This window comes from Mus musculus, chromosome 1, assembly GCF_000001635.26.
Source record: "Mus musculus strain C57BL/6J chromosome 1, GRCm38.p6 C57BL/6J".
Classification (NCBI taxonomy): domain Eukaryota; kingdom Metazoa; phylum Chordata; class Mammalia; order Rodentia; family Muridae; genus Mus; species Mus musculus.
Genome location: NC_000067.6, coordinates 186,503,187 through 186,531,010, shown reverse-complemented (window position 1 = coordinate 186,531,010; position 27,824 = coordinate 186,503,187). Strand labels below are relative to the sequence as shown.

Sequence of the window (27,824 nt, the reverse complement as noted above, 5' to 3'; positions counted from 1 at the left end):
GGACTAGCTTTCACCAGAAGTTGCAAGTGAACTTTTAAGAAAGAGGTAACCAAAAATCTTACCCAGATATGATGCCTATGAACTGCATCAGAGACCAGCATAGCACTTAACCTCAAGGGTGCAGTAGTGGATTCATACCCTAGTTGTAACTGATAGCTCTAATTGAACTTAAGGCCTGCTCCAACAAGCGGGAAACCATGCCTGCTACTGGAAATCTAGCTAACTACTCAGGGTCAGCAAAATCATGGACCTTGGAGGCAAACCCACACCATTATCTTACTAGACCAGCATAACTCCTAACTACAATCCAAGCAGGTAAGTATAATCTTCACCCTCTGACCAAGAAAACTTCTCTTTGCAACAGATGGAGACCTTTACAGAAAACCACAATTAATCGGAATGCAGAGCCGTGGAGCCCAGTCCCAACAGATACATGCAAAGCAGCTACTTCAGCAGAAGTTCAGGAAACACTTCAGAAGGAGGAAAAGAAAGATTGAGAGAGCCTGAGGGTCAGGGAGTTTGCTGTGAGATTTTGTTTTCTAGTAATGTCTGAAGATACACCCCTGAAGTCTTATCAACCTGACTGCTCAGCTATGAGTTGAACATGGATGACATCAATGAATGTGCCAAAGCAAACAGAGAAGTCTATGAGTCAGCCCTACTCGAAGGACTACAACCAAGGAATGCTGGGAATGGGAGAGATAGTCTACCCTTGGGAAGAGCACACCAATTGGTTATCCAATGCCAAAAGGTCAGACCTGAAAACATACATACAATAACATTGTATGGACTGAACAGATATTTAGTAGTATATACATATTATATACATACACACTTAGTCATGTAATAACATTAAGTGAAAAAGGAGGTAAGAAAAAAGTTCATGGGAAGGCTTGTAAGGACTGAAGGAGTGGGAGAAATATTGTTAATTACATTATAATCTAAAAACAATAAAAACAAATAAGCCAGCTAATCAGCACTTCAGCAGAAGTTACATTTTGCGTGCGTGTGCGTGTGTGTGTGTGTGTGTGTGTGTGTGTGTGTGTGTGGTGAAGGGGTCATGTGTGTGTAGAGACTAGAAGATTGCCTTAGCTACTGTTCTTTAGACACAGTCTGTCCGGTTTTTGAGACAGTCTATCACTGACCTGGAAATCGCCAAGTCAGCTAAGTTAGCAACCACGTGAATATCAGCATCGACTGCCTTGGTCTCCCCGCTGCTGGGCTTAGAAGGGTGTGTCTGCATATACAGCCTTTTAGACCTGACTTCTGGGCCTTGCATCAAGGTCCTCGAACTTGCAAGGCAAACAGTTTACCAGCCTTGCTCTCTCTCTCCAGCCCCCAAGTCACATTTAACCGTTATTGTTAAATAATGTAAGTCACTGTACCTTGTATTTAAATTTGGGAGGATAAGCAACCACAATTTTATCCAAATTTTATGCCCTAATTTGTTATTAGAGCTAAACTATTTTGTAAGGATCTAAATTGGGAATTAACGTAACCGTTGGCTTTAAATCTGTTATTTCAGAATACAAAAATAAATTCAGGCTTCTTCTCAGAACCTTAGCTACTGAATTAGTAAGTTGTTGTAATACAATTTAAAAGTTAACCAATTTCACAGTTACCAAATACAAGGTCACGCATTGTTCATCAGCAAGGCACAAAGTTGAAGCTGTGTATTGCGGGAGCCCCATCTCTTTAAGCAGATTTCCACCCTTGTTCCCTTAATATGAGTATAAAGAAACTCCAAGAGCGACATTTGTCAATCCTCAAAGTCAGAGTTCTGGCAGACGCCGTAGTTCAGAGAAGGAGAGGCAAATGGCTAGAGCCAGGCATGCTCTCTGGTAGTTAAACCTTTCGACATGGACAAAAATATATTAAAAACACTCTAGCCTGTTCTTTTCAGTTTTTCCTTTTCCACAGAAAAGTATAACTCGGGAGGAACTGCCTATTTTTAGATGGAAACCTGCTGCTACAGGAAGTGATTCATCTGACCCCTCCTTGGTATCCGTGGGACCCTCTCACTCCTCCAGGGTCAGTGTGTCCACTGGTCCTTCACTATCTACCCAGACCTCTGAAATTGTCTTCATTAAAACTAGACTCCCTCAAGTCCGCAAGTCCCGAGGCAAGAGGTGATAGGAAACTTTGCTGAAAATGCAAAGCCAGACTAAATTGCCGTCCTGTTTTTTAGGTTAAAGAATTCTGGCAGGTCATTCTTTCTTTTCCAAATTAATTCTGGGTCGTAAGCTTCTATTAGCTGGTATGTGTGAGCGCCACATTGCTGACAAGAAATAGGAGCCTTGGAATCTTGTCTGTCTGCCTAACATCTCCCAGACCCACTGGAGAACCCAGAAAACCTCAGATCATCCAAACCTGGTTTAGATAAGCTGACTAGAGCTGCGGCGGGCTGGGGAGTTCTCTAAGCATTGCCCAGCCATACTTCACTAAAGGAAGAGTCATGTTTGCCTTTTATGAAAAGGCAGGGCCAAAAAACCAACATTCACTGGCTTTCCTTCCATCCAAAACTTTCCCCACAATTCTCTGCCAACTCATGAGCTGAAGTTTCTTTTCTTTTCTTTCCTTTTTTTTCTTTTTCTTTTTCTTTTCCTTTTTTTTTTTTTTTTGGTATGGCTGTTTTTCAAATACAGGAAGATTATGTGGGACAATTCTCAATGGTCTTGTTGTGCCATGTGCCTCCCTTTAGTTTAAAGTCTCCCTGTAGATCTGTGGCCATGGGCATTTGTAAGAGCTCAGGAACCAGTTCAAGGGCCACTAAAGCCATACCCCAGCATAGTGTTGCTACCGAGGCAAACAAAACTATGTGGAAAGAATACTATAGCTGTTGATAGCTCCTTGGGGCCTACATATTGTATTTAGAAGACATAGAAGGGTTTACATCAATGGCTACCATCAGCAAACATTGTCTATGTTGAATTTGCCGGAATAAGCTAACTAAAGGAGCAGACTTAGGTAGCTTCTCTCAGGGAATGACCACCCACTTCCCAGATTTCCAACTTCATGATGATTTCTTTCTATGTGCCCTTTAACTGACCGCAGGTGGGATCCAAGGCAGAGCAGGTTGACAGCATTCCAGCCCCCTTCATTAAGGCCTCCTAGAGCCTGACTTTGAGACGGTCTGGGCCCCTCTGAGTCTCACTTTGTTTATAGAGGAATATGTGGCTCAGGGTGGTGGGCGGTGAGTGGCCTTCCCAGGATAAGAGAGAAGGTGAAATGTGAGTCTAGGATTTTCCATGCTTGGCAGCTGCAAATATTCTTGGAGGCTGACCATGTCTTTGAGTCAGAGACGTTCTGAACAGCAATCGGGTCGTTACTGTTTGTTCTCTGTGTCATTATATCACAGTTTCTAGGCTAACTCCTTAAGAAGTTTATAAAAATGGCTCAGAATCTCTAATAATCACAAATGATTTATACACATTCAAGTGAATGCCTGGCTGAATCCAAAGAGGGTCTCGAAGTGAAAGCACATGACACTCTTGAACATGCACCATCCGAAGGCTCTAGTAGACTGGGACCCATACCCACCTTCTGCAGGGTTTAGAGTAGTACCCTTATGTATCCAAGAGAGTTCCCAATATTGATGTGATCAATGCTTCCCATTAAGTAGCAGCTTTGCTGAATTAGCAACAACTGATATTCAAGAATGGCTCTGGTCACTTTGTGCATCTGGCACCCCCTTCCATAGAGTGCTCCCTACTCTGGGTCTAATGACTCCATCCTCCTTCCACTTCTCAGCTGAGTAATCACCTCTCTCCTGGCTTAGAATCAATTGTGTACATTGTTCTGTTCTGGTAAATTCATTATAAAATTCTCACAGGTACATGAAAAGGTATTTGTAAGTATGTAACTTCCTCGGAGTTTTCTCAGAATCAGTGTTGTCAGGCTTATTAAACAAAAGACACAAAAAGCTAAGGTAGAATGTGTCTCATCGCCAAGAGCTTCATAATCTCTTTAAAAGAAAGCATGAACATTAAAAAACAAAAACAAAGCAAAACAAAAACCAAAACCAAGACTGGTTCTGCAAAGGACACGGGTCAAGTGAGCAGCCGGTACACTGACTATTAGAAGAGCTCGGAGGAGAGACAGCACTGGCCTGGAACAGCTGGAAAGGTTTCATAAGAGAGGCAGGGTTTAGGTTAGGATGGATAGAGTGGATGGAGTCAGAATAGATGGAAAAGAACATTCAAATTGGAGATGAGGGTTGTAGCTCAAAGGTCGAGCATTGCAATGCCTAGCTCTAAGTGAGGCCAATGGATTTGACACCTAGCACTACAAATCAAAAAATTTTTGAATTGCAAACTAACCAAGTGTCATTGATAATGTTTGGGTCTTGAGTGTCTCTGGGGGGTCATGTGTTAAGGATTTGGTCTACAGCTTGGTGTCCTTGGGAGGTAGTGTGGACTTTAAGGGGTTGGATCTAGTGTGTGCTTATGACCGGTTTTAAGCCAATGAAAGAGTGATATCAAATATGGATGGAAAGATCCAGTCTCTGCTTTTGGTTTACTCTCCATGAAGTGAGTGGCTGTGTTCCACCAGAACCATTGTGTGCTATCTTGCCAGAAGCCTCAGACAGCTAATTGATAATAGTTTGAAGTTTTGGAATTGTTGGTCAAAATCAATCTTTATTCTTTATAGGCTGACTGTTTCAGATATTCCTTTCAGTAGAAGTCTAACTTACACAACCACTGGGTTCAAGATGAGGCCACAAGATAAACAGGAGATAGAGCTATGGAGAAGATCAGCATTATAGAAATTTCATTTAGATAAAAAAAACCAAACAAACTGGTACTTTGTGTGTCTGTGGAAGGCTGTGGAGGGTGTGAGTACACCTGTATAGTGTATGGGAATATAAGTGGTATGTATACACTCATGTGTGTGCATGTGGAAGCCAGAGCCTAGTGTTGCATGTTCCTGATTTATCACACATTGCCTTATCCCCTTCAGACAGGGTCCAGTACCGATGCTGGGATTCCCTGTTCCAAGTAGACTCAAAGGATGCTGGAGGGATGTCGCTGTGTCTGCCTTCCACAGTGCTAAGGTCACAGGCACATTCATAAAAAAACAGTGCAAGACCTTTACATGGGTGCTTGGAAAACTCAGGTCCTTACGCTTGGGCAGCAACACTCTTACTTGCTGAACCCAGCCCCTAGTCCAGATCTAGCATTTTATAAGGATAATATATGTATATCATACCTATACAAAATAATACATTATTGTATAATATATAATTACATATTACTAGCTAAACTAATATATAAAATTTGATAGTATTGAATTATTTTCCTTTCCTTTATGTTATCTTTCCCTCTATCCTTCCCTCTTTTCCTTTTTCCCTCCCTCCCTTCCTCTTCCCCATCCTCCTCCCCTCCCTCCCTTCCTACTTCTTCTCTCTTCCTTTTCCACTCTACTTCTTTTCTTTCTGCTCTGCTGCCCTTCCTTGGTTCCTTTCTACAATAAGAATAAGAGAAGGAGGTAAAAATGTCTAGCAATGGTGTATCCTAGAGATGCCCACTCTTCAGGCTGCACAAACCTGCATGCTAAGTTACATGGTACCTGACTTTAGAATAAGGAGAAGTGATGTGTAAGAAGCTATCAAATAATGGGAATTTTGCTGAACACAGGCTGACAGGGAGTGAGAAATTTAATAGTTTAATAGTAATAGTTTGATACAGTTTCCCTAATAATATTTTTGGGTACAGTCTTGATGCTTTTAATCGCCAGACTAACTTGAGAATTCCATTATGAAGGTGGCCCTGGAGGTGATAGGTTTTTGGTCAAAGGCTTTTTTGATGACTTTTAAGAAACAACATCTCCATGGTTCTTTCATTTGTCAGCTTGACCCCATGTGGATGTGTGGGCTCTGCAAATAAACAGCAAGGATAAGAAGGTCCTTATTCCCTCATATCCCTTGACTTTGTCCTTTGTGCCACAGAAAACTGGAAAGGCACATTGAAGCATTGATAACAGTTGTGTGAGGGCTGACGGTGGCCCCCAAGGAACAATTTTTAGTATGCTACACTGTTAGACTAAGAAACTTTGCAACCTAGATCACTTGATTTAACTGCCCCTAGAAGGGCTTACCAGTGTCTAGCTTCTCAGAGGATGTTCACTAACTCTGTAAAGTTGGGGACTCACAAACTTCCCACAAACATTTGTTGTTTGTGGGGTGTCTACCTGGCAGGTTTGTTGGTAACTTAGTGAAATCTTGTTTTTTGTGAGATTAACTGGGGAAATAGGCTGATCTCAGAGGAAGCAGTTCAGAGGCTTCACAGACAGACAGATGGACATTTGTTGTCATCTAGACCTTAGTGTGGGAGGGCTTAAGTACAGCTGTGAAGTCAGGATGTGCGAGGGCAAGTGTATGGTACATTTCAGTTCACTGACTCTAGGGGAACTATTAGGGAAGGAAAAGGTTAAATGTGGCTGGGTTTTAGAATCTGTAGAATGATTTAGGTGATATGGGAAATGAACAGCACAGGATTTGTTCAGATAGGTTTGGGGGGTTAGGACTTTGCACAGAGACATCATGAAGTTAGAACCTTCTACTTGGTAATTAGGACATAACCAGAACTAAAGCTGCCTCAACTTATCAGTTAGTACCATTGTAAACATCAACTCTCAAGGGTGGTACAGATGGCACCAATGCAAAACCACTTCTATAAAAATGTCCATCTCGCCATAATTCAGCAATCACGCTTCTGTTGTGAAACTGGTGTATTTCATTTAAGCCCAGAATGCATGCAATATGGACTGCCAAAGCAAGTACAAATGTGAACTCTGTTAATAAGGGGTCCAGACCAGGGGGCCATGTATTGAAGGCATTCTCAATCCTGTATCATGATTCCCACTGTGTTAAGGTTTCACTGCTGTGAACAGACACCATGACCAACACAACCCTTATAAGGACAACATTTTATTGGGGCTGGCTTACAGATTCAGAGGTTCAGTCCATTATCATCAAGGCGGGAGCATGGCAGCATCCAGGCAGGCATGGTGCAGGAGGAGCTGAGAGTTCTACATCTTCATCTGAAAGCTGCTAGTGGAAGACTGACTTCCAGGCAGCTAGCATGAGGGTCTCAAAGCCCACACCCACAGTGACATACTTATTCCAAGAAGGCCACACCTCCAAGTAGTACCACTCCCCAGACCAAGCATATTTAAACCATGACAGCCACCTTAGAAACTCTTCCCAATATGACGGCAGTGATGGCGCCTGCATTGGAGGAGAGGACATGGTGCAAGGGAGAATCATGCTAAGGAGGAGAACAGAGGCTTGATAGCATTGATGGAACATTTGTATCTGAATGTAAGATGTGTATGTCACTAAGTGGAGGGGAGCAGAAAGGTTTCATGAGGATCCTGCAAGGTTCATCAACTAGCAAAGAGATGAAAAAGCAAAATAAAACAACACGAATGAATAAACAAACGAAAAAAGAAACAAGCAAAAAAAAATCTATTGGATGACCAAGGACTTATGAAGTCCTTGTCTGTATCCTTAAAATCTGCAGCACTGATAGTCAACGAATTTTAAAAATCAAGTGGGGATAAGTCCTTGAACCTAGTTACTTGAATCTATGTATGTATTTTAAGTGAAAATTGTTGGGTTTGTGGGTTTTATTTTATTTTATTTTATTTTATTTTATTTTATTTTTTGAGGCAGTGTTGACCCTAGGCAGTGCATCAGAAGATCTCAGATATACAGTCTCTGTTTCAGGACTGAAGGCTAGTCATTGTTAGCATCAAGAAAAACACAGTCCATCTAAGGTCGGGACATGTTTCCAGCAGGAACTGGCAGTGGCTCTCTCATTGGGTAGCTAACAAAGAATTTTCAGTCCTAAGACCAAGGAGGGTGGGACTGTGCTCCGGGCTTCAGGTAGCCAGTGTGCTCGCTCCTGTGGTTGGGCATGGAATGAAGACATCCCTCACCACACAGGGAAGATTTCCAGGCTACTGCCCTGTGGGATTTTGTTTATTGGTCAATTTTGCAAACAACTCCCCTCTGACCAAACATTCAAATTGCTGAAGCAAGGAGGTAATTAGGGAGGTGGTTCTGTGGGTGCCCGGAGTTCTAGGCTTTGCTGAGGTCTGAGAGATGATCTGGGCCAAGACACTAGACTGGGGTCTGTTCTGCTCTGTGGTATCACCAGTGGATACTCTGCTAGCTGTTGCCTGATGGCTTGCAGCAGATGGGGTTCCCTGCATTGCAAAGGAGTTGTCTCTGAAATGATTTGTGTCCTAGAGTCACTAAAACTTCTTGGACTGGTGCAAGCCCACTAGCCAGTGTGTGTGTGTGTGTGTGTGTGTGTGTGTGTAACTCCACAGAAACTAAGCAATAAAATGTTGCTATTAATATACATATGGTTTTTTTAGATAAAGAAATTGAGATACAGATTAGTTCTACACCATCTGTAAGGTCAAAAGAATTGAACTATGGCATTGTTCCAGTGTTCAAGCTCATAACTAATAGGAAAGAGGAAAACCATTTGCCCTCTCCCCACCTTAAGCTCATTCAGTGATTGAAGTCCTCCAACTTGAACTAATAAAAGGGACATTAACTGAAGGAAAGCAAGTCATTAGCATAGCAAGGCACACACAGATAAGCACCCAGCACGGAGGAACTTGGGGTGCTTGGAACGTGCACCCAGACAGCTTCTAACACATCAGTAGATTTCAATAAAGTATAAAGCAAAGGAGGAACATTTTGGGTTTCTGGGGTGACAGGGAGGGAAGGGAACCGCAAGGGCAAAGCTAGTGTTAGACAAGGGGTAGATTCCATGGTGCCATTGTTGGGGTGATAAAGGTGAGCACTATCTGTGACGTTTAACTTCTGCCTTCCTTATATAGAGGAAAGGAAGGACCCTTAATAGTCAATTCCCTATTAGCCAAACAGAAAGAATACAAAGAACATCTCTCCTGCTTGATTTTAAAGAATTCTCTCATATATTACATCCTGACCATGGTTTCTCCTCCTTTCTCTCCCCTAGTACCTTCTACCCTACCTCCTCTCTCCCACAGGGCCACTTCTCTTCCATTTCCCTTCAGAAAAGAGCTGGACTTCCACAAGTATCAAGCTAAAATGGCCTAACAGTTACAATAAGACCAGACACAAACCTCATATCAAGGCTGGATGAGGCAATTCAGTAGGAGGAAAAGGGCCACAAGAGCAGACAAGAATCAGAGACAGCCCCATTCCCACTGTTAGGAGTCTCACAAGAACACTAAGCTACACAACCTTAATGTACATGCAGAGGACCTGGGTCAGACCTCCTTGATTGTTGCTTCAGTCTCTATGAGCCACTATGAACCCATGCTAGCTGGTCCTATGGGCCTCATTCTTGTGTTATCCCTGAGCTGTCTGGCTCCTTTCTCTCCTTCTCAAGATCTGCCAAATGTTTGACTGTCAGTCTCTGCAACTTTTCCTATCAATTGCTGGATGAAGCCTCTCTGATGATGATTCGGCTAGACTCCAGACTACCAAGATAGCATAATAGCATTAGGAATCATTTCATTTACTCCCTCCCTCCTTCCCTCCCTCCCTCCCTCCCTCCCTCCCTCCCTCCCTCCCTCCCTCCCTCCCTCCCTCCCTCCCTCCTTTCCTTTCCTTTTCTTTTTTGGCCAGTCATGTTTGGCTCTATGCTAGTTACTCAGCCTCTGGCTCCTGGTCAGTGTCAGGCATAGGTTCCTTCTTGTGGCACAGTTCTGAAGTTGGACCAGCCATTGGTTGGCCACTCCTACACATTTTATGCCACCTTCCCTTATCCCAGCACATCTTGCAGGCAGGACAAATTATTGGTCAAAGATTTTGTGGCTGGGTTGATGTCCCAGTCCCTTAACCAGAAGATGTCCAGTTCAGGCTCTGTATCCCCCATTATTAGGTGTCTTTACTAGGGCCACTCACATAGATTTCGCCTTCCCCCATTCCAGTCTTAGTGACCCCAGACTAATGGAATTTGTAGGATACTTTTGCCCTTTCTTGGTTTTCTTTTGTATAGAATCCTTCCTGATATTAACTCCAGTATTTGAAAACTGTTATTAGGTTCCCGTCTGTATGCTTTTCTCAAGCTAATTGAACCCAGTTAATGTGATCATTTTTTTCTTAAGATCGCGGTTATTTACAGCTTAATTTGTCAGTAGAAATGTAAAGCTTAATTAGTCAGTCCTTCCTTAAAACTGGTACCCAGAGGGCTGGAGAGATAGCTCAGTGGTTAAAAGCACTGACTGCTCTTCTGAAGGTCCTGAGTTCAAATCCCAGCAACCACATGGTGGCTCACAAACATCCATAATGAGATCTGACTCCCTCTTCTGGAGTGTCTGAAGACAGCTACAGTGCACTTACACATAATAAGTAAATAAATATTAGGGCTGGTGAGATAGCTCAGTAGTTAAGAGCACCAACTGCTCTTCCGGAGGTCATGAGTTCAAATCCCAGCAACCACATGGTGGTTCACAACCATCCAAAATGAGAAATAAATAACCTATGGGCCGGAGTGAACAGGGCCAGAGCAAAAGGGAGAAAGGGAAGGGTGTGGGGGAACTGTTAAAAACAAAACAAAACAAAACAAAACAAAACAAAACAAAACAAAACAAAACAAAACAAAACAAAACTGGTAACCAGAACTGAGTTCAGACTTCAGTAGGATCTGATATGACTGGCATAGATTCCTACAAAGAGAAGTTTCTAGAATTGGCATGCCATCCCTTAACAACTGACACAACAATGTGTGACTAGATCTGTACAGATATTCTGATAGTACTGGAGGAGCTTAGAACTGAAGGAGCAAAGGAAAGTTGCATTATGGACCTGGGCCTTCAAAACATTGGCTTTTAAGCTAATAACCCAACCTCAGTGATGGATGAGAAATAACAAGAAAATACAAGATGAGCATACTATAATGTCAGGCTACACCATTCATCATGTGCTGTTCGCAGAGATGAACATTCAAGAGGGCAAACATTGGTTGTTGACATGTAAAACTTCTCTTCACTTATTTTTATTACTTTTACATATGTATATGTATGTGTATATGTGTCTCTGTGTGTATGTGTCATATGTAGATGCCCAAAGAGGCCAGAAGGAGGCATCACATCCCCTGAAGTTGGAGTTACAACAGTTGAGAGCCACCATGTGGATGCTGGAAACTGAATCCAGGTCTTTGGAAGAGCAGCCAGTGTTCCTAACCTCTGAGCTATCTCTTCATCCCCCCAAATCCACTTTTTATGTAAAATTCAGACAGTAGACGTAGAAGCATCTATGGTCTAAAATTCTACACAGAGAGTAAACTCTGAAAACATGTTTAACAGGTTTCCTAAGGGTACGACGGCTTGATAGCTGTTCACCTCATGGTAACAGGGTTGTGATCTGTGCTTATGTTAGCTGTCATATTGGATATATTGTAGTTTTAAAGAAACAATATATCTGTTTTACCAAAGAAATTTGATAGTGTGTCTTTGACTTGAAGTAGTTGGCTTTGCAAGGTGGCACACCCACTGGTTGATTTTATTGGCTGGCATTTGTACTTGCATTGACTATTGAATGGAGGATACATTTAGCAAGGCCAAGGGATGAACCTGCTTGGCACCTAACTACACACTGTTTATCCAAAAGTCTCTGCTCAGTGAATGCACACAAAGAGGCAGGCCTACCTTTAACCTTTAGTTTCTGCTTTAGATGCCATGCGTTCTGATGCCAGACTGAGATGAACAGCAAAGCCACAGCCATGGGCAGCTCTTTTTAAAAGTCCTCTGAGATGAAGAAGAAACACAGGGTTTGAAAGGTTTGCCTGGGCAGCTCAAGGAGAATGAAAGAGGGCAGGTCAACCAAACTCCAAGACACTCTTAAGGAAATGGGATAGGGGGTAAGCTAAAAGGATTCTCTGCTCTGTGTTCACTCCTCCACCAGAAAACAAAGACGCTCAAAGCTCACACCCTATCCATAATCCTAAAGGTTATGTTAACATTTGTTTGCAAGCCTGGGCTCCTGGGCATTTGTAGACCTGTTGTCAGAGAGTTGGGTTTTTGTACTGTGCATTCATTCAGTTCCTTACTACCTGATACTTCAAAACTCCTCAAGTTGGTTTGTAGAGAAGAAATTATCTAGTTAAGGCAAAAATACTGTTTTATGCACTAAAATACCACTTAGTTGGAAAAAATTATGTCCCAGGCAGGGTTTGGATGAGAGGGCAGAAGATCAAAACTAAGTTGTTCTGCTTTAAAACTTGATGCGTTTACCCTGCCCTTCACCCCCTTTCTGGGGAAGAAGGAAGCATAGAAGAGCACAGCGGGCTGGAGAAAGGCTTTCTTGGCTCCAGCCTGAGGAGAGAAGGGGCAGCTGGAGGGAATGGCCATGATATTATCTTTAAAGATCCCCAGGGTCTTCTTCCAAGGCTCAGTGGTAAATTATAATCCTCCTTCCATTATCTATCATTTTAGTATTATTTGAAAATGAAAAACATTTCAGATAATTACAGCAGACACTGTGTGTTCACTAAAGCAGAGCAGATGTGAATGTTCTGTGTGTTTACTTCAGATCTAGTTTTATTTTTTACATAAGCCCTACAAATAAGGCTAGCTCTTCATCCGCACTTCTTCCCCTGGTTTCTTATTAGAATTAGCAAGTTTTTTTTTTTCCCCAGAATGAGTGGGCTGCATTGCTAGTGTTTTTTTTTTTTAAGAAATCACACACACACACACACACACACACACACACACACACACACACACACACACACACACATTTCTATATATCTACCTATCCACCCATCCATCCATCCATCCATCCATCCATCCATCCATCCATCCATCCTACTTAGTGCTATTTGACATAAACTAGAGTCATCCGAAAGGAGAAGCCTCAACTGAGGAATTGCCCAGATCATATTAGTTTGTGGTTGTGTCTTATTGCTATTGCTACTGTTTCAATTGCTTATTGATAGAGAAGGGCCCAATTTACTCTGGGTGCCATTATCCTTAGGCAGGTGGTTCTGGGCTGTATAAGAAAGCTAGCTAGGCCTGAGTTTGTGAGTGAGCCAGAAAATAGCATTTCTCCATAGTTTTTGCTTCAAGTTCCTACCTCAAGTATGTATGTATGTATGTATGTATGTATGTATGTATGTATGTATGTATATATGTATAGATATATGTGATAGGCTGTGACGTGCACATGCAGGATGGAATAAGCTCCCTCCTTCCCTAAGCTGCTTTTGATCATAATGTTTTATTGCAGCTGCAGAAAGTAAGCTAGAGTGATATTGTTCATTGTCCTTAATCCGCATGGTCCTTTACATTCTAATTTTTTATACAAATGTTACTGGGCTATATGTCTGATAAGAAATCTAACCCACTCCATGCCTTGCCTTTTTAAAATTCTACTTTAGGTGTTTGAGTTTTAGAAATAGGGAAACCCATGACCTTGGTTTACTGATGTAACTTTTTATAAATACTCATCACCTTTATAAACGTTGTCCATGCTCCTGTTGTAAGAAGTAGAATTGATGAATTGCTTCTTTATTGTATTTTCTTTCATATTGCTATTATAGAAGTAGAGGGTTGCTCCCCGACATGCAGATTCCCCTTTCTCCCTGTACAATCAGACTGACTACCATCATCTGCATAGTGTACATGCTTACTTCCTTCACCCTCTTCTAGGATTTAGGTAAGTGTTCCTTAAGGGCTAGGATGTTAAAGACACCATTCCAAGCCCATGGCACAATCAGGAGCTGGTAAACCTTGGCGAAGTACAGTCAACCTACCAGGAGCTCTCCTGATCATGGGAGGCATGGCTTTGAAGCATCATCTGTATCCCAGGCCTCATCAGTTTCCAGGCACTTCGAGGTGAGCAGCTTGCTCTGTCTTCCACATCTGTGTGATGTGTGGCTTGACACAGGCTCAAAAGCAACAGGGGTGACCCGATTGCCCCAACAAGGCTATCCCCCCCCCCACTGCCTCTCCTTCTGGATCACCTCACCTCTCTAAGCAGTAGCATTCTTCTCTACCATCTTTAAAAATAAAACCTCTTCCCTATTAGCCCAAGTCCTCTGCTCAATATAAAGCAAATTTCTCAAAATAATATTCTGTACTAAGGTCTCTAATTTCTTTTCCTACCTTCTCATAAAACCACTTCTGTAAAGTTATTGCCCCTTTGACATTTTTGAGTTGGAAACTATATATATATATATATATATGTGTGTGTGTGTGTGTGTGTGTGTGTGTGTGTACATATACTCATATACACATACACATACACACACATATATATATATATACATACATATATATATATGTATATACACATACACACACACACACACACACACACACACACATATATATACATACCCAACATTAAACTTCTCATTACCTGCAAATGAAAAAGATCTTTAAAAAATTTCTTAGTCATACAGAAGGCAAAAAATATTAACCAGCTTTGAACAGTTAAAATAAACACAGTCAGTGACTGCCAGAACACTTTACAAGTAGAGTTTTAGCATTGACCAACAGTTAGTCATGATGTAGGAAGCTAAAGGTGGGTCCCCAGTCAGAGCTGGCTGTGCCCACATCTCTATGGCTGAGTCCTGGTTGTCTTCTTCACTGCTTCACATAACTATCTTTTCAGATGTTAGCTAATTAATTCCCTCTATGGTCTCCATTTCCCCCTTTCTTCTCCTCCTTGCCTCTTCTCCCCATTTGTGTTTATATGTGGGATTTGGGCTCACTTGAGAAGTCCTACCATTTATCATATGGACACCTTTACAGGAATCTTCTGTCCTGCACACACATCGTTTCCCTATGTGCCTTCCCTCCTATGCAATGAGTCACTCAGCCGGTTGCTCATTCTTGCCACTGGCACTTAAAATAGACTTATTTAAAGAGCACTTTGTCATCACAGGAGTAAGATCGTCACTACGGTCATTTCACATTCGCTCTAAGTCATTTGACAATGTGGCGATGATAAACTGACTATTTTCTTTCTGAACTCTGAAGATTTCACACTTGAGCTTTTATCTCCTACATAGGTTCAACTTCGACACTAGTGCTCCATCTCTTGGTACAGCTTTCAGACTCTAACAATTGTTGCTGAGTTGCATTCTGAGGCGTGACTTAGTTGCAATTCTGAGGTAGATTGCATATTTGAATTAATTAACTTAGAAAAAGAGATACAGTCAGCAACCTAGACTGGAACATCTCCCAAAGGTCCCTAGTAAGGAGTTACTATGAGGTGGTGGGCCCTTTAGAAGGTGGAGCCTAGGGAGAGGTCTACAGGGAATTGGGGGTATGTCTACAAAGAAGCCTGTGGAATTTCATTCTCTTCCTTCCATTTTTTTTCCATTTGGTCAGGTGAGTGGTTTTGCTTTCCTCTGAGTTTCTGTCCTGATGTGGCGCTGTGCTGACACTTCTTGAACACTCCAGCTGTGATATCTCTACAAGTCTTTATCGCCCAGCACTCAGGACCTGAAGGGCTGCGAGGGGAGTGCAGATTGACCTCTTGGAGTGTGCCCTCTCCAAATTCATCTTCCAAGTCCCCCTTAGCTGAGGCCTGAAGCCACTCCCTCCCTCCTTTGGTGATAACTTGCTCCATACACAGAGATGCTTGGAGGCTGCAGTCCCTGATGCTGCATTGCCTGTACTGTTATGCACAAAGCTCTATGAGAGAGGAGCTGATCAACAGAACAGAGCAGAGAGGCCGGGGAACACAGGGCAGGACAGGGTCATGGGAGGGGCTGGCAGGAGACTGTGTACCTGACTTGGATCCCTCTGAGTGCTCACAGCCTGCAGTCACTGTTTGGCTCAGGATCACTTGGCTTCATGTCATATTATTTCCTCTGCGCCTGAGCTGGTGAGAATAATTGAGCTGTATTCTGGACACTTTATCCATGAATAGTTAGGGGTAACATTCAGACATAATAAACATCTGTGAAATATTTTAGCTTACTTAAAGTAAAATGCACATTAAAGGCTAACTTTGATATTCTATAAGCAACAAATTATTTATCTATAAAATGTTCTCTTTCAGAAAAGTTTAGGAGTGCATGAATACATGTGCATGGTTTTGCATATATACATGTGTTTCAAAATATATAATATGTGAATATCCTGTTTAGCAACATTTCCCCAAGGGGTCACTGTGTGCAACTGTTGGAAGTATGATTAACTGTTCCAGTAAATGGAAGCTACAGGCATACAAAGATGGAAAGTTAGCAAAGAATAGATATTTTTCTGGACACAAAGATAATTCTATTGATCAAAGGCATTTGTACATAGAGGGTTCACTAGATATTAATTAAAGGTATTAGTTTAGTATTTGAGTAGACTAAGTCCCAAACAGTGCAGGTCAAATTAAGAAAGCTCCCTGCACATTCTCATATATTGAGAGAGATGACCATTCTGTTTCTTTACTGTAGAACATTTCATTGTCTGTCCATATTTATATTTCAGATGGTTTTGTGTCCTTCACCTAAATGCTTTGGGTAGTTACTAGGTATAGAACAATGCGTGTTACCTAGCTTCTCCCTTCCTTCATCAAAAACAGGAAGGGAAAAGGAGTTGACGAATGTTGGAGACAAGATGTGCATGGAAACAAGGGTAAATTATTCATAAATGAAAACGAGGTTACTGGGCTCAAGAGTTTAACTGTTACCTCAACACCACCTACAATTTCCTGGAAAGAGAGTCTTAATGAGGATGGACATCAATCAGGTTGGCCTTGGGAATGTCTGTGGGAGATTGTCTGGATTGTTAATTGAGGTGGGAAGGCCCATCCTCAGGGTGGACGTTTCAATTTCATGGACCGGGCCCTGAACTGTAGAACAGTGAAGAAAGCCAGCTGATTCCGGCCATCAAGCAAGCAAGCAAGGACACTTGTATCTTCTCTTTGCTCCAGACTGCGGATGTGACGGACCCAGCTGCCTGAGTCCCAGCACTGAGCTCCCAGAAATGGTGCATTATTAACCAAATGAGCCCAACCCTCCTCTAGGGTGCTTAGGGTCAGGTTTTTGTTTTTGTTTGTTTGGTTTGTTTTTCCACAACAACAGAAATGAATCTAGAAAGCCAGGAAAGTACATTTAATTATTAACACAACAAAGAAGAAAGTAACTGCTCTAAGAAACAAGAAGAGGTGATGTAGGGTGTCTGTGGCTGATCAACTTTAAACGCTGAATCTGCTGCTAACCTGTGTTACAGATGGGTGTAACCTAGCATTACAGATGGTTGATACCTATGCTAACATGTAGAAAAAGAGAGTATCTGACTGGTTAGCACAGAATGGCATTTAGTAAGTGGCAGGTGCTTCTCTCCATCCTCCTCCCCAACCCCCCCCTTTCTCCTCCTCCTCCTCCTTCTTGTCTCTCCTCCTCCTGACACTACTATTACTGCTACAATGGGGATTATTCATTACAATTTATAATAAAAAGTGAATTGCGTGTGAAATCTGGTAAGAAAAAGACAGACAGAGATGGGTTAAAAGCATGACGCTAAGCACTCAGCTTCCATCTGATGAAAGACTCAGGACACATGCTGAGGTGTGCAGGCTCCGGGATGTAGGAGTTCTCTCGTGTGTACCCTTTTCCTTCCTAGGGCATCTCCAGGAGCTTGGAGAACTTCTTGGTCTTTTCTGTTTGGAAGATCTAGCCAGCTAGTTGATATTATTGGAGCAGAACTGAAGTCTTATTCAATGTCAATGCAGGCTTATTTCCTCAAAGGGGAGAATTTTGCCCAGTGATTCTAGAAAATAATTGTGTCTGTTTCAGAAATTCAAACTTCAAGGACCTGACCATCACATTTTAGATTAAAATATTTTATTTAAAATGATTTTCTTTTGGACAACGAAACTAGCATTTTCCTCTTTGTACAGGATGATCACATGACACATGCATACATTTCACTTGATCACACCAGATATGTTTTTCTTTCTCTTTAGAGTGTAAAAAGCGAATGCTGAGCCCCTAGTGGTAAGACCAGGTTGAAGTTTCAAATGTGTTCAATGCAATCACATCTTCCTGGATCATGAAGAAGCAGCAGAGAAATTTCAGTTAATAGCCTGAGGATGAACAGACTATCCTGGCACTCTTGATAAGTTTAGAGTTTAAGTAGGACATTTTTATATTTCAGCATGTTCCAGCCTTCTGGCCAACACTCAACTATCTGTCATGATGGAAGAAAGGGGAGCTGGACCAAGGATAATGAGCTTTGGACTCTACAGAAGAGGCTGTGGGACTCCCCTTCCAGTGTGCCACTTATCTGGCAAGTCCGAGTGACCAACACAAGGAAGGGCTCCACCTTTTCAGAGTGTAGTTTGGTCAACATATGGATTTGTGAGCTTGGAAAAATACAAGTACCACTCACTGCAAAGTCCTGCTGTTCACAGGGATTCCTCAGATATTTTTTGTACTTGTAAAGAAACTTCATATTTATAGTAGAAACCAATAGAAGTTCATTACTTGGGTGACTTGGGTAGGCAATTATACTAAAACGTTAGCTTGTTATCTATAATCTAGATCATAGCGGATGCTGAGACAATATTATATCCACATATTAACAAATGATACAATCTAGAATCACCCAAGAAGAGGGTCTCAATGAGAGATTTTGCCCAGGTGTCCTGTGACCATGTATGTGGGGATTCAACTTGATTACATTAATTGAAGTTGGAAGGTTTTCTTATCGTGGGTTCTAGACTAAGCTTTTGCATGAGGATTTGAGCAAGAAGAAGAGTTCCAAGAAGAGATGTGTATTCCTAATTTTTTTGAATGCTTGGACAACATGGAGAAGTCACACCAGGCTCATGAAGAACTCGATTTTCTGGGCATGGGTCATGGACAGCGGTGTAAGAGTAGAGAAAGCAATGAGTGCAGGTTTGCCCACTTTTATTTCCCCTCAGCTCTGGATTAGCTATGTCTACTGAGCAAATATGTAATGATGTGGCTGGCTGCTTTAAATTCCTGCCTAGACTCTCCCCTGTGATGGACTGTCACCTGAAACTGTGAGGCCAACCAAGACTTTCTTTCTCAAAGTTGGTTTTGTTAGAGTACTTTAGCAATGCTATCTGGAAATGAAATGAAAACAACTACTATGTAAGATATTAGTAATGTCAATTAACCATTACAAAAGCTTTGAAATTGTCACTATCATTATGCTCATTTTAAAAGTAAACCCATATCCATGACTTAGATTTTCTCAATTAGAAATCTGCTTTTCAGTTAACTAGGATTCCTCTTCCCAATGTCCTCTGCACTTAAGACACTCGAGTTGCTTGCACTTCTGTGATGGAATGCCCAATAGTAGCAACTTACAGGAAGATTGATTGTCTCAAACTTTGGAGGATTCAGTTCATCTTGGTGGGGAAGCCACGATAGGGCAGTTTAGTATACATCTTGGATGGCTGGGAAGCAGTGTGAGAAGTGGCCACTCCCAGGAACCCACCTTCACTGACTAACCTCCTCTGACTAGATACGGAAAATCAAAGTTTCTTGACCATCTCAAATACCACCACCAGCCAAGAATTAAGTGTCAAAACCATGAGTCTATAGTGGACATTTCAGGTTCAAGCCATTACAGTGTGGTGGGGCTGGGCTTTGGTCAATGGATGTAGCTGGAAGGATTGGGTGGCAGTTTCAGAGAACTTGACCTAAATAATATTCCTGCTCTACTTCACTTTTAATTACACCAACTCTCACTCTTATCTCCACCGCAACCCCCTCTAAGATCCCAGAAACGGAGATTTGAATCCTAAGGCTCTAGAGACCATGTTGAATCTTGAGGAAGAGGCTCAGCCCTTAGGGCTGCAAAGTTATCCTTGAGACCACCATAAAGCCAAGTATTTAAGCTATTCCCTTAAACAGCACACATTCATATGACAGAGCCATAAAGCTTTCTAGTGTGTAACATGGACCCAATGTTAACAATAGGAGGATATTGTCTAAAAGCACATCAATATTAAATGAAACATCTCAGTTTTCCCATCTGGAGCGGCCCAAGCCCATCACCACTGTGTCAGACTAACCTCAGGGGAAAAGAGCTCTTTTCTCTACAGCACTGGGTGTTTAAGGTAGATGTGCTTGGTCCTTGGAGACAGTGGGCATCCTTTCCAGTTAGTCTGTTCTAATTATGTTTGACTAGGGCAAGTAATGAATTGGTTCTAGACAAGCACATGCAAATGGATGTCAGTCAGAAGGAAGAACTCATGAAGGTCGGTTCAACCTTCATTTTCATTCTTCTAATGCCTGCACAAAGTGGACTAGGAATACCAAAGCTCTTGAAGATTTGCATGAAAATGATCTCCAGCTGCCCTGGCCATTTGTGTGAAGGAAGTGCCCTTGAAGGCCTTGCTATGCGGCTGTGTCTATGTCTATGCAGGAAGCTGCATTGCTGGGGGCTGCATATGCATTCCATCACCCACACAGTTCAGATGGGGGAATCACATGACAGTTCTTTGGCTATTTAAAGTAAGTGTGAGTCTTAATTATCTTCAGAACACTCCAGTGCTATGCAGAGCACTAATCAATAAGACAATAATTGGGTGCTTTCTCACTGCAGATGATGAAGCATGGAGCCTGGGAGACAACTTGACTTCACATGCTACCACTCCAAGAGAATTAATTAAAAAAAAAAAACCAAACCTATTAGGTTCCTAAGAGCTCATCAGAGATACATGATAGTTATAAATATTGATGGTTTCATGTATGGTCAACAGCCATGCACTATACTGGAAAATATCATTTATATAAAAATAAAAACCAAAAAACAACAACGAAAAAATAAACCAAACCAGGGCTAGAGAGATGTTTCATTGGTAACGGTGAATGCTGCCAATCCAGGGAGAGAGAGGGAGGGGGAGAGAGAGAGAGAGAAAGAGAGAGAGAGAGAGAGAGAGAGAGAGAGAGAGAGAGAGAGAGAGAGAGAGAGAGTAAATCAACTTAAGGGGAAAAAAGAATAAATCAAACCAATAAAACAAAGTAATATCAATCTGTATGAGTAGTTATATCAATAAATAAACCAGACTCCTAGGAAGAAAATTCTCAATTTTCAGAGCTTTATAAAGGTTGATCTGAAACAACACCAAGGTATATTATATTTCTCTGTGGGATGGTGACTATCACAAAGAATTGTGTTTTCTAAATTAATTTTTTTGTTGGTGATATCATTCTTATCAAAGTTATATTACAATTTTATGAATAAAATAACTCCAAGGCACAACTACTAGAAGAACCCGAATGACGTAGTCCTGAGTTTGGAATCACACTCAGTGGTTGAGGGCTTGCTGGGAGTGCATGGGCTTTGATATTGTTGTCATAGGAACAGTAGGTGTGAGGGGTGAGGGGTGGAGCAGAGTGGGGGGTTTCGGGAGGGAGGGTGGCGGTTAGGAAACTAGACAGTCCCAGGAGGCGTTTAAAAATATATATTATGTTTAATTTATGTATGTGGGTGTTGTTTTGTTTGTATGTCTGTCTGTGTACTGCATGCATACCTGATGTCCATAGAGGCCAGAAGGGCCAGAAGAGGGCACCAGATCCCTTGGAACTGGAGTTACAGGTGGTCGTGAGCCACCATATGGATGCTGGAAATTAAACCCGGATCCTCTGGAAGACCAGCAGCAGATGCTCTTAACCTGTGAGCCAGCTCTCCAGCCCTGAGGAGAGCTTTGCTTTCATGGCCCTGAATGACTTAAGCCATGAGTTTAGCATCAAACATCTCTGTGTGTTTGTTTTTGTGTCTGAGTGCCTCTGTGCTATGGCTGCATGTGGTGTCTGTATGTGTGATTACCTCTGTGCTGGGGCCGGTATGTGGAATCAAAAGACAACCTGAGAGTCAGTTTTCTGCTTCTACCATGTGAGAGACTTGGGGTTGAGTTCAAGTCATCAGGTTTCACAGCAAGCACCTTTACCTGCTGAGCTATCATGCTGACCTAGAGAACTTTTATTATTTTTAAATTATTATTTACTTTTACTTTATATGTGTGTATCTATAAGTGCTTTGCCTGCATGCATGTATATGGACCACATCCATGCCTGGTGTCTGAGGAAGTTAGGTCACCTCAAACTGCAGTTACAGACAGATGTGAGCTGGGTCCTGGGGATTGAACCTGGGTCCTCTTAAAAAGCAGTAAGTGCTCTGAACCATTGAGCTATCCCTCCAGCTCCCACTATCACCCCAACACACTTGGTAGTAATCTGGTCAGGCCTCTGACAAATGCCACTGCACAGTCTCCATACACTTCTTTCGTAGGCTTCAGTGGATTTCCCAAAACAAAGTTTCCAAGAGACTAGGCATCTTCTGGTCCTTAGTGACAGAGTACATCTGTCGACAGGGTCCCTGCTTCCAAATGTTGCTCTTTTCTGAAAGAAAACAGAAGTGAGTGCAGGAGTAGCAGCCTCAGGCCTGAAGCAGAGAAGTCAAACAATGAGTCTTTTCTATGAGGAAATAGGAAAGTGTTAGGAAAGTTCCCGAGAGTAACGGAAAGTGAGGCCCCACGAGAACGTCCACAGTGAGCCCTGCACAATCAGGAAGTACTGTGAATAAGTCTTTGCTGAGCCGGAGAGACCCTAAAGGGGGAAGAAAAGCTGGAGGGAAGCCTCGTCTGTTTTGCTGTCTGTCTGTTTATATTCTGGTAACTTTCAGATAAAAACTGGTATTTACAGAATGAAGCATGACCCGAGAAAGCCCTCGTGTGCCACCTGGATCAAAACCAACCGCATGGATCGAAACCAGTTGCATTCAAAATCTGTTGGGTAGCAGATACTTAGCCTCAAGTCATCTTCTCACAGACTGCATATTAACAGTTATAAAAGGACCCCGAACCAGAGACCTTTGGCCAGCAGCAACTTATTCAAGTATGCATCCCCAAAATGGGACCAGCTCCATTGCTGTGCCTTTTGATGAAAGACACATGCTGCTCCAGATGTATCCCTGAGAGAGAGTCCATTGCCTGCAACCCACCAGGGAGCAACGACCAGACAGAGTGACTGGAAGGGCAGCAGTGGTGGAGGTAGCAGGAGTAGGGACAGCAGCAGCGGCTGGTCCGCAGCACAATCAGTCTGTGTTCTCCCAGGAACTGTGTTTCCTTCACATCTTTCCCATTCAATAAATCTTCTGGTTCTGCTAATTTCACCTCTTAAATATTACTAAAATCCATCCACTGCCCCTGACTCTGTTACGTCATCTCACCTAATTGCTAAAACACTTGCTGGCCGAGGTCCCTTGAATCCATGCTTCTTTGCAGGTTAGCCTGAGTGATCTGTCTATAACATAAATCCGGTCAGGTCATGCCGCTTTCCCGCGGTAAGGGTCTCTACGGTACTCAGAGTGAGTGCATCTCTGTAGACACAAATCTGTCTGACGAAACCCACCCTGACCTGGCTTCTGCTTTGCTTTCTGTCACCTCCGCCTTGCCTTCTGTGTTCCTCTGCTTCTGTCACCAGTGTATGCTCTTGTGACTTGCTGTCTTTGCCGTCTCTGAGCTGAGGAAAGTTCTGGTTTTGTTGTTGTTTTGGGTTTGTTTTTCGTTTTATGTTCTTTTTTGTTTTAAATAAGATTTCTTGATTTTATTTTTTATTTATCTGCGCATGCATGTGTGCTTGCATGAATTTATGTGCACTATGTACCCGTGGAGGTGTAGCCAGCCCCTGGACTGTAACTGCCCCCTCTCTGTACATGTGTGTGTTTTATACATCTGTATGCATATGGTGTTCATGAAGGACAGAGGAAGAGATCAGATGTCTTCTTTATCACTCTGTACCTTATTCTCTCAAGATAGGGTCTCTTTTTGAATCTGGTCCTAAGATGGCAGCCTGTACGCCCCTGTAATCCCCCTGCCTCTGTGCCCTCACACCGGTTACAGGCACAAACATGCAGATTTTTACCTATATTTGTACATGTGTTTACTGAGGTTCTCAGGGACTCTCAGCCAGCTGAGGCATCACCCCAGCCCTCCATACCTCTTAAAGTTCCCACTGCCCTTCAATCACCCTGCACTCTGCACCAAGAGTAAGACATGGGTTCCTGAGGCAAAACCCAGATCCAAACCTGAGCAACTGGTCCGAAGACACTCAGACGCAAGCACAGCCTGTGTGGCATGCTTGTTAAGAGATACACAGCCTGGGCTCTAATCGTGAGGAGGTATCAGAGCAACCACAACTAACAGGCTGATGGAGACCTTTTGAAAGGGGTGCAGCTGAAAAGAGGGCAAGACAGCATCGTAGCCTACAGGGAAGTAAGAGGACATGACAGCTCTATGAGATTCTGGCCCTGCACTGTGCGCTGGCTCAAGGCATGAGTGGGAAAACTGGCAAACCGCAAACAAGCCTGCCCGCGAGGAGGTTAATTAGAGAGGGAAAAGGGGTCTCCTAGCAACCAGGTTGTTGTGGAAGAAAACAACTGTTTGCAAACACATCAAAGTGCCTTGTAAATGCAACAGATATGAAGTGGAACATGATACGCAAGTGGTTGAAATGCTAAATTTTACCCATAAGTTAAAGCAAGGCCTGCAACATGTCTGCCGTTTGCCAGTGTGTTGGGAGTCTAATAACACCCCTACCCCCCCCCCCCACATGCACACTGCTGTTTTTCTCCTTCTCCCTGGGATACTAGCAGAATCTATGGTGTGTGTGGTCCAGGTTGTCCACCAGCTATGTGCCTTTCTACTTCAGTGTGTTGCTTCCTCAGATTTGGTGAGACCTCACGGATGGGGTCTTACAGTCAGGATTGCATCTGAGGTTGGGCTAGGAGCTTCTGGGTGCATAAATCGTCCAATTCCATGTCTACAGGATTCATGAAGCCATTGTCATCTGAGGTTCTGCTAGGGTTGGGTCCTTGGATACAAATGAGGTTATAAATTATGTAATAAGCAGTGTTCCACCCTTCTCCCTGTTCTCTGGTGTGTCATCACCTCTTAGAAGAGTCCCTGAAGGGCAGGGCCACCACTGCCTCAGCATGGCTTGCAACTTCCCCTCTGTGCCAGGTCTCCTATATGACTGCTTCTTTGTGTGTGTGTGTGTTCACCAGTGTGTATTGTTATGTGTGTTTATGCATGTGTACCTATATGTTTATATATAATATAGAGAGAGATAGATATGTTTGTCCATATATTTATGCATGTATACCTATGTGTTTGGGTGGGTGTGCATTTGTGCATGTGTGTGCACGTGTGTGTGTGTGTGTGTGTGTGTGTGTGTGTGTATGTGTGCATGTGTGGAAGGGCTGTGTATAGGACGGGCTTCACACTAGGAACTCCAACTCCCCATCTCCACAGTCTCCACAGTGCTTCCTGAGCTGAATAATCCTAGATTGTATGTATATTGAGCTGACCTCTTCTGAGGAATATTGATTCCAATTTAACCTAATTTAACATTATGAAGTAGAATCTAATATGGACGTAGGAGAGAAAATAACATAACAGTCACCCATTTAAAACGTTAGTATTCGCTTTAGTAGAAAACTGCCTCATGGTCTCTTTACTAAGGAGCAAGTCACACCGACAAAGTGCAGAGTAATTAAATTACAACGCATCGCTTGGCCAGAGCAGCCTTTCTCTCTGTACACATGATTTCACTTTATTTTGAAGTACTTTCTCAAAACAAATAATACATGCACAAAAGAACTGGATTAAGAAAGACTTTGAAGTTCTTACACTTGTAAGAACTTCAAAGTCATAAATAGCATTTCTTAAAAAAATACTATTAGGTCAGGGTTTTCAAGTTTACCTTCCCACTAATTAATGAGGCTTCCCCCACCCCAAAATCTAGGGCCCCAAATTTTCCTTCTATGACTCACTTCCTGCATCCTAATGATCTGAAGAGGTTATTTGAATTTATAATATTTTACTCATAGAATAATTAGGAGGGCAATTTATTCAGGGGTGGGGTACTTGGCCCACACATCTCTTGCATTTTTGGAAATAGTGTGTCCCCTATGAAGAATTGTCTAAAGGAACCCTCTCCAGCTACCCATGACTAAGCCTGAGCACATTGCACACTTTTTTCCTAAGTGAATAAGCCAAGTGTCTTTACTGACCACCCAACACCTTGTCCTGCTGCCTGCAGTCGATGGCGCTGGTGTGACCAGGCCAGTTGTCCCCTTCTTTCAAATGATGCATGTGTGTGAGGCTGCCGTGTCAACTTCCCCTCAGACACTTGAGGAAATCCTTGCTTGAGGCACCACACTCCAGAAAATTCCCTTGACAGCATCGACGCTGGAAAGAGAACCTTTCTTGGAGGTTGATGAAAATCAGAAGAGCGAGTGCCTAAACTCATCTTGCTTGCATGAGAAATGTATGGAGCAAGCCCTGAGCATGAATTCAGAGCTGCTTCCCATCCATGCCCATACCAGGATGACTGGAAAGCTGACCTCACTGACGGCCATCTTCTCAGTGCTTGTCACGCTTCAGATGATGAAGATCAGAAGACTGCATGCCCTCTCTTCCTGCCATTTCCCCATCTGCTCCATGTATAGAGCCCGTAGTATTAAGCATGGTTGATGTTACATGCTAGCAAGACCCAGCTACGAGGCAGAGATGTTGCCGTGAAGCCGTTCTACACACATGATTAACATTATGATCAACGTTTAGGATCTGTTGACTGTTAGAGATTAGTTGCCCTGGGTAACTGGGTGAGCCTTGTACAATCAGATGATGGCCTTAAGAGTAAAGAGTGGGATTCTCACAAAAGAAACTCTCACAAAACCATGAAACCCTGAAGAGGAGCAAGCAAGAGAGCTTAGAACACGAATGTGCTTGCTACCAAGCTTGGCAAATGGAGTTTCAGCCCCAAGGCCCACAGAGCTAACCTCTGACTTACACACACACACACACACACACACACACACACACACACACACACACACACACCACCACCACCACCACCACTTTCACCCCCTACACCACACAAGCACTCACATATCCACTAAATAAAAATTAAATAGATAAATAAAATGTAAGTAACCTTGAAAAGCTTCCATTTTTCAACTAAACTACAGATTTCAGAAAGCTGACCCACAACTGTGTGAACCATTTCCTTAAATAAATATGAACACGCACACACACATATGTATATATATATATATCAAAAATAACCAACTCCATCATTATATCTATCTATCTATTGGATCAAAAATAACCAACTCCATCATTATATCTATCAACAATCTAACATCTATTTAGTTCCTATATGTAAAGATCTGTCAATCATATATTTAGCTTCTATTTATCATGTATCTATCATATATGTACTATTATCTATATTTATTTTTCATCTATCATCTATCTATCTATCTATCTATCTATCTATCTATCTATCTATCTATTAACTATATGTCTATTATTGATCTATCATCAATTTATCATCTATCTATCTATCTATCTATCTATCTATCTATCTATCTATCTATCTAATCTATTTATCTGTTTATCAATCATATATCTAACATCAACTTATGTCCCTACCTATGCTATTGGTGCTTTCTCTGACTAACATAATTCATTGTAGATCTTCCTCCCTCCTTCCTTCCCTCCCTCCCTCCCTCCCTCCCTCCCTCCCTTCCTCCCTCCCTTTCTCCCTTCCTTCTTTCCTCCCTCCATTCCTTCCTTCCTCCCTCCCTTCCTTCCTCCCTCCCTCCCTTCCTCCCTTCCTCCCTTTCTCCCTCCCTCCCTTCCTTCCTTCCTTCCTTCCTTCCTTCCATTCTCCCACACGGGTCCCAGGAAACTCTTTAAAGCCAAACCATAAATTCCCGAGAGGAGGTGATTATGAGAACAGTGTCCGGACCTTGTTATGTTATGTTATGTTATGTTATGTTATGTTATGTTATGTTATTATGTTATGTTACGAAGG

At 42.5% G+C, this 27,824-nt stretch overlaps 1 long non-coding RNA gene across 2 annotated transcripts in view; it reads left to right on the top strand.

Moving 5' to 3' along the window:
• A730004F24Rik (RIKEN cDNA A730004F24 gene) overlaps positions 1 to 19,173 on the top strand; it is a 46,844-nt gene extending 27,671 nt beyond the window's left edge. The window contains exons 2-3 of one of the 2 annotated variants that reach the window (NR_131124.1): positions 11,684 to 11,870; positions 17,927 to 19,173. This is a non-coding gene — a long non-coding RNA (RIKEN cDNA A730004F24 gene). The remainder of the gene's footprint in view (positions 1 to 11,683; positions 11,871 to 17,926) is intronic. The other variant, NR_131158.1, reaches the window with a different exon arrangement.
• Positions 19,174 to 27,824: the final 8,651 nt, after the last annotated feature.